General features: G+C 43.3%; 1 protein-coding gene across 3 annotated transcripts in view; it reads left to right on the top strand.

Annotated features, from left to right (window-relative positions):
- The window catches only part of grik5 (glutamate receptor, ionotropic, kainate 5), an 85,607-nt gene that overhangs the window by 25,870 nt on the left and 40,427 nt on the right, over positions 1 to 19,310 (top strand). Inside the window, exon 1 of one of the 3 annotated variants that reach the window (XM_071470807.1) lies at positions 17,554 to 17,794. The exons of the other annotated variants lie outside the window; for them this stretch is intronic. The gene's annotated coding sequence lies outside the window, so the exon portion shown is untranslated. Of the gene's footprint in view, positions 1 to 17,553; positions 17,795 to 19,310 lie in introns of those variants that run through there. 3 annotated transcript variants of the gene reach the window in all.

Raw genomic sequence — 19,310 nt, 5'->3', positions numbered from 1 at the left:
GCATACACTGGACGTGTCCTCCTTGCAGACAAGACTAATGCATGGAAGACAAAATATACTGTATCTGCCAGTCAAAGACAGCTAGATGTGTGTGGGCGACTGCGTTCCCCAATTTACCTTTTTGTGTGTGCTTAATACAATTATTTAATCCACTAAATATACATAAGCCTGGATTATAATATATGATACAAGATCAAATGCACATACACACAAAGCCACTCACATCTCACACGCACACACACACACATACAGACACACACATACACGCAGGTCCATTTTCTCATCTCCCTGTTCATTGTCCCTCACCTGATGAGTGTGTTTACATAGTGGTGCTGAGATCCCTGTGGTTTGCTGATGTTCCATCATAGCGTTCCCTCTCACTGAGCTGGCACTTCGCCACAGGGCTGGTCACGCTAATAAAGACCCTTTGAACTGAATCGAATTGACTTGAGACATGCGGAGAAAGGGGGAGGAGAAGTAAAAAACAGAAAGAGAAATGGAATTAGGAACAAAGTCTGGAAGAAAGAAAGAGATAATGAAAGGTTTTGGCCTCCAGGTAAAGACCTACAAAGGTACAAATCTATGATTTCTGCCACTTTTTCCTGTTGCCCATGCTAACATTAATAATTAAAGGCTAGGCAAGCTAGATAAAGCCAGATGACGTCCTAAGATAATTTTTTTTTTCAACCTTCGTTTAGATTTTTAAGGTCGTACTTGAGGGGCATTTGACATCTTGACATTTGACATTTAAGAGAGTGGGCAGTGGACTTCACTTTGGCATTTTATTAGTTTCTTTTTTTTTTGGACAGTACTTTGAAGCTAAAATGTGAAGCGAGAGAAATGTGACACAGGCCTGATTTGAACCCATTTCTGGCTTTTGTGTCAGTACTGGAGCATCGCCAGACTTCATGTTATGCCCTGCTCTCCAGTTCTACATCTCTAACTATTTCTCCAATGACAACAGAAGTCTTCAAATTTCAAAGTCTTGATGCTGTATAATACCGTTATCCATTTCAAATCTGTCAAAAAATCTTGTACAACCCACCTCGCCTACAGTCTGAGAAAAATCTGGTAAATATATTCTTAGAGATCAATGTTGATGAGCTTATTTGGAACCTGGTTCCACATAAGCAAAAAGGCTATCATAAGAACCAGCCCGGCTGTCAATCAAACAGTCAATTATGGCACAACAAGACATCCACGAGCAGGATGAAACCTAGGGGCAGTGTGCATTAGTTACTGTACCACTGATGAAGCAATGTGACATCTTGTGTGTGGGCCTGCGGCAGCTTCAGGCCTGCAGAGGCTGTCTAGTCCGACTAATGAGGATGGAGAGGGAGGTCAGAGATGATAGCCAATCTAAATAAGGACCTTGATATGACTTTAACACTGTGTCATAGTGTGTCACTGTATATGTGTGTGTGTGTGCTTGGAGGTAATGTCCTCCCACCTTCCTGCTGTTATGTTATGACTAGCGTCCCCGCTCTGAGCCCACTGTCAACAGGAGGTGTCATCCACGCAGCTCAGCCATCAGCGCACTGCTGGCTGCATTCTGAACACTGACGGCGATGGACATACCTTCACAAACACACAAATACACACACACAGTTGCATATCTTATGCACTCTTTATTAGGCATTCTGCAAGCATAGACAAATACAGGACACGCACATGCTCCCACGTGCACGCACATGCTTCCTGCTCTGTCAGTTCTCCCATTGGCCATTGGTGAGTGTCCATGTTATGCAAACTCATAATAAAACACTGTCAGAAACTGTGAGTGTGTGTCAGCTCACCTGACAGGAGCAGAGGGCCGTCTTCCTCACTCATAGGATCCTATTTTCCCTCCTGGGGCAGAATCTTTACTGCAGCACTTAAATTCAACTGATGTTGATGTATACTCATTTAACATTGACACATGTCTTGTTTCTGTCTCTCTTCCTCATCTAGCTCTTCTTTCACACCTGACTACTGCTGGATTTTTAGTGGATAAAAGCCTCACAATTTTTTTGTATGAAATTAGAAAGCAGTTGCCAGGATACACTGGACATGTAATTGCTTACTTGAAATTGGCATTTTTTGTTTTCAGGAAGTCTGTAATTTTCTCAGCTCAGCAGGACCATGAATGAAAGCATGCCTGTCTAAGGTGGCATGCAGAGAACTATTTTGGCACGCTATCTATGCTTTAATACGGGGCTTAGCAGCCACAGTGGAGTTGTTAAGCAGTATTGTAGCTGAATGTTAACCAATACTTTAATGCCAACAGGCCTCATTGTGAGTGTAGCTGTCAGGAAGAACAGGAACTAAGCTCCACACTGGGGGCTGTTTCATACACACACCGGATGAGCAGCTGATGAAAAAGACAGCGTCTTGGAGTTGAACACAAGTGACATTTGAACATTTGAACAATTCCCAGAGTTGTTGTTGAATATAATTCCTGGGTGGAGGAAAAGCATTTGAAAATTTGGTGTTAAAGCACATATTTTTTGATCGTACATTTGTGTGTGGGCTGTCACAAACATTCTGTAAATGACATTTCTTTGGTGTGCCAGTATTTACAGTATGCTGGCAGGTACGACGGAGGCGTATGTATTTCAGTTTCTGCACAAGTATATGTTCACTCCTGTGAATCTGAATAATTAAGTTACATTTCTCAAATCCATATGCTACCTTCTTGGCTGCCCCAACAGCTTGTATATCGTTTGTCAGCTGTTGTTGTTTTAGCCTGCAGGCCCTTGTGATGGGATCATTCAAGGCTTATTTGCTTCAATCATGGCAAGAGCGACACTTTCCTTTATGTGTCTGTATATGGAGCAGTGTATGGGGACTTCACTTTGTCACATTTAGAGCCATCTCACCTAGCAGCCCTATTCTTTGAAGGCATTTCTTGCCGCATGACTGGCTTTACTGCACAATAGATGAGTTGTTTAAGTTGTTTCCACAGCTGCAGGAATGTGATTGTTTCTGCAGCTCTTGACACAGAAGCCATAATGAAAGAGAACTGTATTTTTTTTTTTCTGCCTCTCATATAATGGCTTAATTCGGGCAGGAATGCAATTTGCTGCATGTACGGATGTGAGACCCACTGGTCAATCATAGCAACTCACATAGCAACAAGACCTGCGTAGGACAACTGAAATAGATGAGATGAATCAGTAGCAGTCTTTGACTGTTGGCACATTTTATCTCCTGGCCATGACAACGGCTTTGTGATCAATGTTTGTCAGTTTGTCCATGCATTCTGGGGAGGAAAACATTGCCAAGACAAAGCACTGTGGACAAAAGAATCTAATTAGGGTTTGGTAATAATTCAAATGAAAAACATGTAACTACAACATAGATGCATTATTGTCTTTATCTGAGAGTGCTGCCTTCACTCCTGGAGCTGTGTACAAGAGGTGAGCCACTTGGAGCGATGCCCTTGGTCAGTTTGTACATGTCTAATTGCCGGCCATGCGTACAGATGTTGCAGGTGATGCTTGTTGACCTGGCCACATTATATGTGTATGGTGCATGTCTCCAGTCTATTACACCATAGCCCAAAGGGAAACCTGAGGGTAGCTTTCATAGACTGATGAGAGTTCACACAGCTCACTGAAGCCCCAGGTTGGGTGACACAGACACATATAAGCAAACAGACACACTTATGTGGTCAGAGAAGGGCACACATTCACACACTAACACAGATGGACAGGTACAATGTGTTCACAACCTGTTCAGTCACCCTCACACAGTCCAGAAGCATCCCTTGTTGCTGTTTCCTAGATGGGGTCGGCATGTCAACTAGCTCGTCCCAGAAGAAAGGGAATTAAGAGGGATGAGTGTGTGAATGTGCACGTGTGTGTAAGCATGCTGCGGGGCTTTGTTTGTATGTTTGGCCCAAGTCCTGCATCACTCAATCCAGCACAACACATCAAAAGGACGTGAGCTGACGCTGCAGCCCGCTGACCATATATGGTTCTCCCTGCATCATCCAGGCTCTGGTTTAGCCCATTAGAGAAAGTAGGACAGAGCTGGGTCCTGATGACCATATTTGGCCGGGTGCTCTGTCCCCTGCAGCCATCTTGCCTGCCTCCACCGCATGCTGCCAGGGCACTGCTGCTCAGCTCCTTTCCTCTTGTTGTCTATCCCTATTTCTTCTCTTTTTTTCCTCCTCTTTCTCCTCCTCCACCACCAGAACAGAACACTTTTCATCCCCCTCTTGGTTTCTCTTTCTGCACATCTTGCTCCCTTATCACTCCTTTCCCCTCCTCCTCTTCTCCTGCTCATCCTGTTACTGCGCTGTTTTGTCTTTTCTCCCCAAACCCGCTTCCTCCGCTCATCCTCCTTCTCCCCGCTTCACCCATCTTTACTCCTTCCTTTGTTCTTTCCCTTCTCATTACTTCCTGTGTTCCCCTTTTCTTCCTTATCCTTCCCCAGCAGGAAGCTGTGCACATCCAGGTTTACTCTGCTGGCTGTGTACAGGGAGCCGGGTCTGCTGGCCCCTGGCCTATTCTGGCTCCATCCCTGTATTCCTAATCAGCCCTGCTGTGCGATGCACACGTGTTTGCAAATTCATTAACTTATGCACATCCTCACACATGTGCGCACACACACACATCTTTGTTATGTATTGGTCTGTGAAGGTGCTAAGCCTACATTTGCACACCCATGTGTTTGTTAATGCACTTCCACACACTTAGTTTGCAGGAGCACGTTAATACTCTCACATACACATACACACATACTCTCTGCACCTCCTGGCAGCGGGTTTGATCGGCTGGAAAATGAATACTAAATGCAGGGCAAAATGGCTGGCAGGGATCACCTTGGCTGCGTGCAGCTCTCCGCCTGCTCTATGCAGGCATGAAACTGGAGCACCTCCATACCTATCTCCCTACTCAGATATTCTTGGACTCCAAAGCTTGGTAAGGAGACACAAAGTGATAGTTGGCCTTTGTTAGTAATTTGGTGAGAGGAGAGAGGCTGTGCCCTGGCTGTAGCATTCCCTCTGAGCCCTCAGCCTTTCCTCTCACCGCCTCAGACTGGAGGGAAACATACCAGGCTATGCTGGGCAGAGGTCTCTACAGCAGATACACACTACACACACACACACACACAAGCAGAAACTATTTCATTTCCCCAATCGCTTAGAATTAAAGGAGCAGGAGTAGCTTGCTGAGGACTGGGCCAACTGGGGGCAGGTCTTCCCGAGGCTGAAGGGAGCCAGGCCCACACATACACACACACACACACACACACGCACACCCCCTGGTACTAGGGTTTTTCATTTTAAAATCTTCCCTTGATTTTAAAATGTTTTCCTTCTAGGAGTACATAACTATTGATTTAAGACCTGCAGATAATTACTCATAAAATATTATCTATTTTATTTTTTATGGGATTAATAATTTTTTACTGGATTATATGCAAATAGTTTTTAGTAGAAAAACAATTTCTCTTTGAGGTGGAACAAACACTTATTCAACTGTATAGAATCAGTGGAAGGTAGCCTTCAGTTTTATTTCATTTTTGGGTATAATTTTCGTTGTTATAGACATAGAGGCATTTTTCTTGGACATGTAGACGTAACATGGTCGCTGTCTTCTGCACTCAATGCTCCACCTGTTGAATACTGTGCTGCACTCTGACTTAAGCATGGAGGCCTGTATGTCTGATGGAGCTACTTGTTATACAGATTTTTCACTCAGCTGAACTGTAATTTGCCACAAAGTGCGACAAAGCTGCTTCAGGAATTGATCCAGTATTATTGTCATCTCAAGGTTTGACTTTGCGTGGTAGCATTCATGAAGTTTGGAGACAGCATCTGTGTTGAATTACACATGAGCATTGTCGGTGTTTGAGCACAGGTGTGCACAGGCACACAAGAACACATAATGAAAAAACTGGGTCTCACAGGTATTTTATCCCCCCAAAATTGAGCATATTTTGGCCAAACTACCAGGTACAGTAATACTGGGGTCTCAATTGTTGGTTTTTAACCCTCCTTGGTACCCCTCCTCTAAAACCAGGGTAGAAAAAGGTTAGAGTCCTTGAACAGAAAGAAAAAGAATGATTAAGGCCCTTACCGTAGCGTATTGTGTGTGTTCAATGTCTGCATGTGTGTGGCAGGAGAGTAGCATGGCTACTTGGATGGAGTGTTTACAATACAGCCATGTCGGTGTGTTTATATGCGATTATGAGTCTTTTTATGTACATGAGATGTGTTCGTAGCACGGCGGGAGTGTGTTTGTGTCCGAGTGTGTGTGTTTGTGAGTGGGTAGTGTTTGCCTCCGTTATCAATCCGGGCCAGACGACAGAAGCCCTTTAGCGGAGAGTTAGTTCAGTTTAGCATGAAGATGAGGTTTGTTGGCCCGCGTGTGCCAGCATTACTTTGCCGAGTGCATTCCTGCGTGTATGTGTATCAACGAGTGTGTGTTAGTGTTTATGTAGGGTGCTTGTGTTTGTGTGTGTGTGTGTGTGTGTGTGTGTGTGTGTGTGTGTGTGTGTGTGGTTTTTGATGTCAGCTGGTGACTGCTACTGTTTGCAGATGTGTGAGTGTTAGGTAATCACAAAACACAATCACTCTGGTCTATTCCTGAACCTCTGCCATTATATATAGCATTCTCCTCATCCACCCACAACCTCTCACCATTTTTCTCTCTCACACACACATTTTCTTTTTTTTCCCTCTATTTTCCATCTCTCCGCTGCCTCTGCCTCTGCCACTCCTCATCTCTGTCCTCCATCTCCTACTCCCACACTCACTCTATCTCTGTGTTTTGTTATATATTACTGCTCTCTGTTGTTTGTCTCTGGTCTCTGGACATTTTTCTTGTCATCTGTCTCTTTCCCCCTGTTCCCTCACCCGCTGCCCCCGAGCCCTACACTCCCCATCAGTAACACTTCCCGCCTCCCGAGCCTTTCTGCACCTCTCCTCCCTCCTCACCCTTCAACATCCCTTCTTTACCCTTGCTGTCCTCCTCTTCTCCTCCTTTTTTGCCTTCCATCACATGTGTGCATGCTGTCGGAGGGGGAGTATTGATTGCATGCTTGGCTGACAGGCACAGTAATGGACGACTTGGAGTGTGTGTGTGTCTGTGTGTGTGTGGTGGAAGGGGGGTGGTGTTTAAGCAACAGTCCTGGCAATAACTCACCTGACCAAGCGGACGGCCGCCGGGCAGGCAGGCGGAGTGAGAGGTGCTGTAGCACGCAGCACAAGTTGACAGGCTGCATTTGAAAGTAACTGAGCCAAATATAGGGCAACTTTCAAATCACACCCCATTTCTTCCTCTGGGAACTCATTTTTGACCAGACGCACCATGCGAAAACACTGGCAATAAAACGGACGAGTAAATTCAGGAACTGCAGTCACTAGTCTCCCTTGCTGTCATATTATATTGTTTTACATTTATCTCACAAATGCAGGAAATCAAAAGCGCTGTTCAAAAAACACAGTGGGCTTTGTTGTTGCCAAATCCTGAGCCATGCTCCTCAATAATCACCACTGCAGCATGGACAGCAACACACTGCAAGACATACATTGCAGTTAAAATGCTAATATGGGCGATTCAATTAAAACCATCTCTTTTCCATCGCCCATAACACCATTTTGTGGCTTTTTTGTGTCCACTCTTTTATGGATTATTATGGAAAAAGGGAGTCGGTGTCTTTTCTCTCAGGCAGTTTTTGGACATTGTCATAATGATTGCAGAGCTTTATGCAGCAGTTCCTTTTCCAGCGGAATAGCTTTTGTTTCATGGTGCTGATCTAATACAGAGAGTCTGTGATATTTGGGTTCAGGCCAGAGAGGCCACTATTACAAATACCGTACATATATAAACCAAATTCCAGTACATCTGCAGCATACCAACAGCCTAATTACAGATTTCAATACACACCAGTACAATGCAGTGTGCATTACGCACGCGTAAGTGTTATCATCATTCCCGCTGTCCTAATGTGCAGCACCTACAGTACACAAATAAATACTTATACACATGAAATCACATTGTGTGAACATAGAGCACGTTCAGTCTGAAGTTGAAACAAGAAGCTGTTAGGCATGAAAACGGTGATATTACACTACAAATAGTAATTCAAATAAATAAGCAATTGAATAAACACATAGCCCTCATACATAATTAAGTTAAAGCTGACCTAGATCAAGTAATGTGAATGAGTGATTCTAATTTCAGATGCCAGTAGTAAGCTGTATAAAAAATGAATGTGGATATTCATAATTCTGTAGTAAGTCGTGGAACTTCTAAGGCTAATGTACCATGGGCTAACTAGATGTATTATGCATTTATTCACCAGTGCTTGGTACTGATTTACTGAACAATGGAGCAAACAAATGCTAATCCAGCATTAAATATGGTGCTGTTGCATAAATATTCTAACAGACATTGCTTTTAGCATATGCTACCATCTATTAGCATAGAGCCCGCGGAGGGATAACCAAAAATTTAGCATTAGAAAGCAGAACTGAATGTAGAGCAGCAGTGTTTGACCACTGAAAGACAAACTGAATCACTTAATTGACCTTGTAAAGGTTACACTCTGATCATGGAGACACACGCACAGAGAAACCCACATTTTTAAGTACTGTGGCACTTTATTTTCTTTTTATGTTTCAGTGGCTCCTCTGCAGCGTGGCAGCTCTCCTTCTCAGCTCAAACATGCTTTGTGGAGAAGGTTGAACAGCCGATCTATCCTGCTGGTGAGGAACATTAAATATTGACTTACAGATAGAATCAACCCCCAAATAGCAAGAAATTATTCATCATTTGTCAGATGCGATGTTTTTGATCATCTGAGCCGCTGTTATGCTTCAGACCTCTGGCCTCCAGCGTTGTGCAACTGACCTTGGGCTGAGTCCCATCATTCCCATGTTGGGATGAACTAAAGTGAAGTTAATAGCTCACTTCTTAAAGACACAATCTAAGCATCTGAAAACACTGATACTACACTGCTCTGGTACTCCAGGAGAATATTACACACAGAGAATTAAACACAACAAAACACTGTCTTTTACCTGAATTTATGTTTAATTGTTGACAGCAGGGAGCTGTATTGGCTCAGTGCTAAATCAATTTTTTGTAAATTGTTAGCTGAGCAAAGTCTGTATTGAAGTAGTACTTCTTTGTCCATTTGAATTCCTTTAATTCCTTCCTTTATACGGATTGAAAAATTCAAAGTGATATAAAGTGAAATTTCTAAATACCATGTATTGGACAAGGGGAAGTTTTCACATTTGTCGCATTACACTGTGAAATGTGATGTGCTCACCAACAACAGTAAAAAAAAGGTCCTTATCCCCAAAGCACTGCAGCAAAACTTGTGTTCATTAATCATACTAAGTGGTTGAATCCTCAAAAAGTCCTCACTCTTGCTTCATGCATGATGTCCTTTTTTGTTTCTCAACTGGGCCTGAGAGGTACAGAAAAGGAGAAAATGCCTCTTGCCCCGGGCACCTGAAAACAATTTGAGAATGCTGTTGTCTGCAGTGCATCTAGCACAGATGGATACACAAATAAAAAGCTTTTAATGCAAAACCGATGCACAGCAACGTCTCGAAAGTGCCCAGCCACTCCATATTTCTGTATTTTGCTGAATCTCCCTGCCCCTCCCCTCTCCCCTTTCCAGTCACTCCCTATCAGGTCTAATAGTGTGATGTCTCGTCTTGAGCGGAGATGACCAATTTTAGACTCAGTCATGGGTGACAGAATTATACAACATCTTGAGGAAACATACAACATATTCAGACAAACTGTGAAAAAAATTTTAGGGGAGTAAAATTCTGATAAATCTCGATTCCCCCCCCCAGTTGCATTTGAGCAACTCCACAATCTGGGAAAGGACATTATTAAAAATTATTTTACTGGCATTTCCACCAGTGTGCTGGATATTGCAGAATGAAAGACAACATGGAAGGGAGGGAGTGACATCCACCAAGGTCACGAGCTATATTTGTACTCATGTTGTTTTTAACATGAGACACAATGAAAAAAAAATCCCTCAGGGCTTCATTGTGTTACGCTATTGCTTTTGTGACCTTTTTAATATGGATGATGCCGTTTCTTTCTTTTTATCAAATTGCTCATAAATAATTTGATCAATTATGTAATCCAATACAGCCACCAGGAGTGCCCCTGCTCCTCACAGTTTTTGTTCCTGTGTTTATTCACCTGCACATTCAAGGACAGAAAATAGAGTTACCTTGAACTGTTTCTGTTATTTCAAGTAATTATTCATTTATTTGTGGCTACCATTTGTAGAGTTAGTTTTAGATTTTTCCCTGGTAGTAACATGAGGAACATATTAAGACCCAGACTTCAGATAGTCACTGAGTCAACACAGATTGGCGCTGTCTCAAGTCTCATGGCATAATTCATGGCTTATACTCACCATCTGGCACTAATGCAAACTTCTCATCTATTTTCGCAGCAGCATCAAAAACTGAAATGTATTTTTCATGCATTTATCCCAGGGCACAGTCCTCAACACAACCAGAAAACAATGTCAGATGAAACAACATGAAGTAAACAAGATAATTACTACATTTGTTTTCATTAGATTGAATTATTTTTTCATCTACTGCCTGGTGCCTACTTAACTTATAAATGTATTACAGTAACAAATGAAGAAACAAGTGAATATATGAAGTGTTTTATTCAGCCAGGAGGTTGAACTGGTCAGCACATACTTACAAATGGCAGTTACTGCTGCTTACTGTTACTGTTAGTTTGAAATCATCACCGTCTGATTGTTTCAATGATCAAGTTCCACGTCTTTTCATAGAAAGACATTTACTGGAAACTTGTAATGATATTTTCATATGATCCTATTGATTCTCTGAATACCTCTCATAATACCTGCAACGATTACTTGCACTGATCTCTTTGTGAAATGTCGTAAATGAAAGACAGTGGGCAACAATCCTCCGAAAAAACATACTGAGCGGTTTTGTTTTTTAACAGGATTTTAACCCAGGATTTCTACATTAGTGCTCGACAGTTTAACTCTAAAAGAGAGCGTGATCATTCATCTCCTGGAATGAGAACAGTGGCTTGCCCTACATATTTTGGTCTTTGCGTAGTTGCTTTGCATAGTTGCAAGTGAATCCTTTTCAGATGTTGAACTGAGTCTGAGAAGTGCAGTCAGAGAGAATTTGTCTCTTGCCCCGGGCAGCTGAAAACAAACCAAATTTGAGCATGCTGCTTTCTGCAGAGCAAATTAGTACAGACGAAAACACAAACCAGAAACCCTCAATGTAAACTTGAAACAGAAGAGCACTTTCACAGCACTCAGTTGCCCCTTTATTTTCATGCTTTTTTCTGTTTGCTCTCTATCAGCGCTGATAGTGTGATGGCTCGTCCTGATCTCAGATGACCAATTTTAGATGTAGTCGTGGGTGACAGAATTATACAACAATCTGAGTGGACACGCAACATGTTGTAGTCATACGGTGCGCACACCCGAGTCAGGCGCAGCATGCACACTTGCTCCCAGTCACGTAGCAAAACCACATTCTCAGTGTTTCTGCCTCTCACTACTAGAGCCCAGTCAAAAACACACACTGCAGCAGCGACAAAGCCCTGCCTCACATGACCAGTGGGCTCTGACTCCTCGATCTCTCATTTACCTGTTCCATCACCAGCTCCCTCTCCTCTCTCTCTCTCTCTCTCTCTCTCTCTCTCTCTCTCTCTCTCTCTCTGTCTCCCCCACCCTCCTCCCCACTCCCACTGCCTCCTCCTCTCATCCTCGACTCTGTTGCCACGGCAGCAAAACCTGACAATGAGAGCGGGAGAGAGACAGAGAGAGCAAATGCCATCTGAGTCATTTAAACCACAACCTGTGTATGTGTGTGTTGGATATGTTTGTGTACATCTCTATGTATCTGTTGTGTGTGTATGTGTGTGTGTGTGTGTGTCGCGTGGGTGTCTAAGTGGGAGAGCTGCGTGGAGTCGGTTCATCGGTTCATCACAGAGCCACGGCTGTGCGAAGGCAAACATTCTACCTTTGTCTGCCTCACAGCATATAGCAGCATTGTTTCCGTTTTCCATTTCAGCCTCAGTATAAATATCTGCTTATTCTGAAGCAATGTTCCCTCACAAGCTCCCAGGGATTCACACACGTTCACGTTTTGAAGCCATTGTGCTCGGGCTGATTGAACAAACTACACTTCTGACCCTGAAGTGCTTTCATGATGTGACGTAGTTTTTCGGCATCAGCCAACTGAAACATATAGAAGATCTTTGTGTTAATATGAGGTCACGTTGCCTCTACAAAGAGTCAAGCCTCGTCAGATTTATATTTGGAGACCAATAAAGCACACAAACGTCTCAATGGGCTCAACAGACTCACACCATTGGCGCTAGGCTCTCTAAGAAGACAAGAAAAATACTATTCACACACAAAAAAGTCTTTAGCACATACGCAGAAAGAAAATAAGCCTCAGGAGAGACATTTCAAAAGGACACCCCTCCTCTTCGGATGGCCAGGGGTGTAGCAGAAGACGTAGTCGGGAAAAGACATCTACAAAAAAGAAGAAGAGAAAGAAGAAGGGAAAATTGTAAGAGTTAGTAAAAATTCAAAACATAGGGGACTTGTAGTCCAACAATGAGTTTATAACAAGTCAAACACTAAAGTATGTACCAATACGATTGTATGAAGTCCTATAACTAAGTCCATACCAGCCATTTAAGATGAAAGCAAAAACATTTCATATCCATCCACCTGATAGTTAACGCTGATTTAAATTGACAGCGTTCTCCTCTCACTCGGACATTGTTCTCTTTGCAGCGCCGTGTGTAATAATATCACTCTTATATTTCTAAGGCTTTTGTTGTGAATGCAAATTTTAGCAAACAAGCCAGGGGGCGAGTGAGTTCAAGGAGAGCTTCCTAATTGTGATTGAACTGCTGTGCTTACGTAAGCCGCAGCTGCAACAGGTGGGATCCGCGTCGACAGCTACTGACACTGAACAGCACGTCTTTTTTAAACAGCTCCCGGGGGGAAAGCGGCTCTCTGAGCTTCACCCCACACCCTCCCTCTCCACCCTCACTCTGATCTGATCAGCAGGTGGTACATATGCATGCAGGAAGGCTGAAATGCAAACTCACCGCTGGCGCCTACAAGAACAAACAACACGCAGACATGCATCGACGTAGAGAAAGCAAAAAGACATCCTCTTATGCACAACGTCTCAAGAGTTCAAGAGTTGGTGTATGTGTGTGCGGCTCGTGGATGCTTGTATGTTTGTCTGTGTGTGTGTGTGTGTGTGTGTGTGTATGTGCGTGACATACTCAGATGTGACAGTGTCACAAGAGCACGGTGGTTCCCCAAGCAGGCGGTGTCACTGACTGAGGGCCTCTTTGTCAAGGAGAACACTGGGAAGAATTTATCCATGTCCAATGAACAGAGAGAGAAGGAGAGAGGGAGAGAGGGAGAGAGAGGGAGAGGGAAAGAAGCGGGGGTGGGGGTGGGGGGGGGACACTGTAACAGAGAAAGTGCACTGTTGAGATTGAGGGGACCGGTGAGAGCTAAGATAGGGAGAGAGAAGAGAGAGGTCAGTAAAGAGACAGGGGTATAGAGTGTTCCTGAGGAAAGGAGACAAAATAGATAGAGGCTGAGTGAGAAGAGATACAGAGGTGGGGGAGGATGGAGAAAGAGACAGAGAGAGAGCAAGAGAGAGAGAGAGGAGAGGGCAGAGAGGTGAAAATGAGAGATCATAGTGTCTGGAGCCCCGCTGAGGGAGGACAAGGTGAAAATATATAGGAAGTGGGTGGGAGTAGCAGTGAGACAGAAGGCTTGAGACTGGACACAATAATGTAAACACCTGTACAATCAAATAACAGCCCTCTCATAAATACCATGAAGCTGTTATTTGACATTAGGGCTTCAACTGATGTTTTTTTTCCTTTTTGATTCATCTGTGGGTTGCTATTTTATTACTTGTTTATTCTATAAATAAGAAAGAGCACAGTTTCAGTATGTGGACATCACATGTAGGTGTAAGGCTACTGAAAATCAGCATAGATGAAACGCTGTGCCGCTGACACCAAACCACAAATTTACTTATCCTCTTATTTAAGTGGACATGTTTGGATCCCGGTTGGATCGTCTGTCTGACTTTTTCACCCTTATTCTAGTAATTGTCATGCACTTTAAATCACACTTTCCCAGGGCCCAAGGTGACATTGTCAAATAGCTTCTTTTATTCAACCATCAACCAAAACTAAAAGAGATTCAATTTACAGTCATTAAGAAGAAGAAAAGCCACAACTCCCAGTACTGAGCAGCAAATGTTTGGCATTTTTGCTTCATAAAAGATTTAAACATTTACTCGATTGTCAAATTGTTGATTAATTGTCTGTCAGCTCTGTCCCTCAGAATTATGTTCATATTGAATGATTTTGTGACACTTGATGTTTTCAATGTCGGGTGCCAGTGTTCAGTGCGAGTCATAGGGTATGAATGTGGTTTAAAAACTGTACTACATTGTCAGATGTGAGAAGAACTCTTCACAGAAACACACACCCAACACCATAAGGTTGTGTTTATTGCACTACTGTTGTATTGAAATGCATTATTTACTATAGCTGTTTGCGTTATTGTGTCCATGCCACTTTATAAGACTTAGTTTGCATTTAGAATAGTTTTAAGATATGGAGCATTTACTTTTTCCTATTCCATATGGCCAAGCTAATGTAACCTTTTACCCAACACTCTGCATTCAAGTAAACATTTTCAAAAATCTCATTTGAGATATACGTACCAGCATCCTGGTAGAACGACATCACATGAATAAATCATATTTGCTCAGATATTTGCTCAGAATGTTGAACCTCACCTTAAAGTCTGGCATGCTACAAATCTGAAATCTCAAAAGTGTGTATTGCTGAGAATTAAGCGAGGCAATAAGAAGGCAAGGTGAAGGTAAACCTCCATAAAAGAAAAGAAATACTGAAACAAAAGGGATAGGAGGAACAGAGAGATGAGACCAAAGAGAGGAGGACAAAGGTAAAATGGAAGAGAAAGGCAGAGATGGTGAGATCACAGAGGTACATGGAAGAGGAGAGGAGAGGGTTGGGTGCAAAGTAAAAATGCAACCGAAGAACATGTGGTGCTGCTTTGATATTAGATAGAGACACAAAGAACTAAACACTTAATCCTACAAAAAGCCAAAAGAGGTGAGCAAAGGGTCCTCTGTCTTTTTTCACTTCCCCTGACACTGCTTGTATACACACACACACACACACAAACACACACACACACAAACACACACACACACCACACCGACCTCCCAGCTCACCCGTACTGTCTAGGGGTTAACAAATGCTCTGAAATGTCCCGACTCCCTGGGCTCATTCAGGGATGGCAGCCCAGCTCTCCGCAGCAGGCGCTCTCTAGTCAACAATGACTACTAATTGTGACAAGAATGAGCAAATAACACTTCTGTCCCATAATGACTGGCGGTACAGTCTTCTTAAATCCACAGCCACTGAAGCCGTTCCACTTGCAAATTCAATTATGGGAATGATTCATCCTTCCATTATGATAACTGTCAGATTTTCTTGTGTCATACAATAAGGCAGAAAGGGAAAAACAAATGATTCGCCAGCCCCCCCACCAACACCCTTCTCCTCTCCTTCTCCTCATCCCCCCCTCAAGCTGCTTTTCTCCGTCTGAGTTCTTTTTGTCTTTCTCCACATCCCCCTCTTCTTCCACTTCTCCCCTGCTATCACTCATCCTGCTTCCTCTGCCTTAGTCTCCGTTCATCCTCTCCTCATCTGCCTGGGGGTGTGAGGCGAGATAGTGTTCCCTTGTTTTCAGATTTTCTCCATATCTCCCCCTCCCCTCCCTCCCTCCATCCAAGTCCAGCCCTGCCTTTGCTTCCCTTTCCTTGCCTACCACCCCTCCCTTTCCCCCCCTCACTCTCTCTAGATAATTAAGATCTCTGATTTTACGGTTTTCTCTTTCATAATAGGCACTGCAGACACTATAAGCAAGCCGCCAAATCTCCAGCACACACAAACACACACACACACACACACAGACACACACACACACACACACACACACACACACACACACACACAGACATACAGACATACAGACACACATACACACACATTCAGCAAGCACACACAAATATGCATATGCGTTCATACACACTAAGATGAATGCATGCACCAAACAGCTAAATCTCCAACTGGGATGAATGTCTCCTCTCTCACTCTCTGTTCTCTCTCGGCCTCTCTCTCTCGCTTGCTCTCTCTCTTTTCTACTCTCTCTACTGCACTCACACATACACTCACACACACACACAGTGCGAGTTAGGATATTCATGTATTTTTGCTTTTGTGTATTTCTCAGTGATGCCAACATGCAGGGTGACTTACAGCAGGGTGCAGAATGAAAGCGAGTGAGGGGGGCTAGAAGCAGTGTTCTCTGTACAGCTCAGACTAGTCTGGCTCCGCTCGGCCCTCTCGCTGCTCCAGCTCCCTGCAGACTGACACCCGATTGCTACAGGGACTCAGCCATGTACTACTACAGCAACAGAGCACGTACGGCAGCCAGACACTCAGTCCTCGCAGATTAAACACGGCAATAGTATCTCACTATTTTCTCTCTCTTTCTATTTGACTGTATCTATTATCCTGACTCCCTCCACCTGATTCTACTACATTGTAACTGCTTATTTTCTTTCACTCCGCTGCAGTGGTGGAACACGCAGTCAGAAAAAAATGAATTCAAAATCTTACTAACGCACACAAGTATTAGAAGTATTTGATATTTAAAGCTGTCAAAAGTGGTTATTGTGCAAAGCGTATTTAATCAGGCCTCAATGAGATCAAGATTCTTTAACATTAATAGTCAGTCAACCAAGAACAACATGTCTAAAGCCAAACAACAAACAGAGAGATGAAAAACACTGAATAGTAAAGCTTTAAAATCTCAAAGGCTGATAAGAATATGTAGCTTACGCAAAGGTTAGTGTGTACTCTACATTTGGGATGTTTAGGGCTATGTGGTGATTGTGTACAGTAGGGTTTAAATGAGAGAACACATGAAATCTGCCATTAGTGATAAAGTATTAGGTGCTAATTGCCAATAAATTGCTCATTCTAATCACTCAGTGCAATGTAGGGAGCTTAATTTAAAACAATGAATCATATTTTGTAAGTTGACCATTTACTTTGTAGGATAACCAGTCGCTGTGGTGGACTAGAAGCTACAACATTTCCCTCTGAAATGTAGTGGAGCAAAAGTATAAGCTAATATAAATCCTGAGTGCAGCACTTGAATAAATGTACTTTCCACCACTGCACTTCTGTCTTTCCATCTCTATCCTGCTCTGCGTCTCTCTTTCTGCAGAAACACTTTCCAATCTCTTCTCTCTGTATTCAATTTTGTTCTGTTATTCCCTCATCGTCACCAGTCCATTCCCTCTGCTTCTTTTTTTCTCTCATTCTCCTTACTTCTATCACAGCTTTCCATCTCCTTCCTCCCCCAACACCCTCCTTCTCTACAGAGTATAGATGCTTTAATCTTCTCTGTCTAATGCTGTCAATAGCTCTCAATAACAATGAAATAGCACCGGTTCCATCCCATCATTGATGAAGGCATAGCCTCAGTTAGGATCTTATTCGTCATCATGGCAATCTGCTTCTTGGTAATAGCCAATCAGATGGCTCCTGTGAAATGCAGCGCTCCCATGATAGGTTCCCCATTGTTTTGATTGACTGCACCTGAGGGCCCACCACTTCAGCTGGGCTCGATCAATACGCCATCACACTCACACAAGGTAAGCGCATGCCCATGCATGCTCTGGAATAAACACACAGGTCCGGACACCAAACACACACTTTGGTGAGGAGTAAATTGAGAAAAGAGACCAATGGTGTTGGGGGCAAACAGAATACAGTAGTAACAGCCAGCAAAATGGAGTAGTGTGCAACACAATACATAGTTGTGTGGCAGCAGTTTGCCGTATCTCACCGTGAGGTCAGAATAATCAGCTCTTTCATTACTGTCTCTGTTGCACATATGCATACGCAACATGCACACAAAAATCAGAACAGGATGAAATTTTCTTACTTTTTGGTGCAGTAATTATTTACTGGCCCCTTCAGTATAACACACAGTGTTAAAACAAGAATGGTTTATTGAAAACAGCGAGTGGGAAAGAAAAAATTGCTCCCGCTGTGTGCCTGTTTTTCTATGTTGTGTCCCACATACAGATGGCTTTACATAAGACATGCCTGTGTTCACTTTGAGCTGTGGAAACCATAATGAGAGCAACATTGCCATTTGCACAGCATGGCGCCTGCTATTAGTATCACAAACATGTTCGTGCACGTGTTCGCTCACCCTCTGACACAACAAACCAGATAATGAGAGACATGTAAAGTTAGACAGGAAGAAAGGGAGGTCAGTAACTGCATAAAGGTTATAGAGAATAAAGGAAGCATAGTTGGCTTTTGATGTGCTTTAAAAGTCAAAGACAAACAAGTGTGGGAAAGGTGAGCAAGGAAAATAAAGACAAAATGATGATCTCAAAGTGAAAAAGAAAAAAAAAAACCAGGATGGAGATGGGAGGGATGTTCCATCACTGCAGTCACTGACAGTCCACATCATCTGCCTCTTTGATGTACACACAAGCGTATACACGAACACACAACATCACCTCGTTTCCACCCCCGCATGCACTCGTCAGAGTTCAAAGGTCAGCACTCTAGTTCTGCAGCACCGCCTCTGTTTACAGCTGCAGGGGTCAATTGAGGGTCATGAACTGAGTCTTTTAGCTGTCTGTCAGACCTGTCTAAAGCCCAGACCGGTGAACCAGAAGTTTGAAACATTCCCAGGTCAACATGCCTCACCACCGTGGCCACCATCACCAGCGCCACCCCTCCCTCTACCTCCCTGCCTGTCTGTCACACAGCACTCCTTCTTCTCTCCTCTGTCTTCATCCCTCCCTTCATCTCTCCATCCTTTCATGCTGCCTTGTCATGTTGTCAGTCAGAGCAAGGCTTTGTCACTCCTGTAGAGTGGAGCATAGTTCAGCTCTCTTTGTCTGCTTTTGTGTGTGTGTGTGTGTGTGTGTGTGTGTGTGTGTGTGTGTGTGTGTGTGTGTGTGTTCAAAAGTGGGGGTGGTGGTTAGGTTATGGAAAACATGAGTGAATACAGACGTGTGTGGGCGTATTGCATATGGTTGTACATGTGTTCAAGGCAGTTGTCTTTAGAACAATGTTCAATTGGTGTTTCTAGTATGTGACTGTGTTTCTGCGTGTTTGCATTTGTTTATATGTATGTTTGCATGT

Source organism: Trachinotus anak, unplaced genomic scaffold (genome assembly GCF_046630095.1).
Source record: "Trachinotus anak isolate AG129_WGS33_773 ecotype Australia unplaced genomic scaffold, CSIRO_AGI_Tana_v1 ptg000032l, whole genome shotgun sequence".
Lineage (NCBI taxonomy): Eukaryota > Metazoa > Chordata > Actinopteri > Carangiformes > Carangidae > Trachinotus > Trachinotus anak.
Note: the sequence above shows the minus strand (reverse complement) of the source record. Positions and strands in the feature narration are given on the sequence as shown.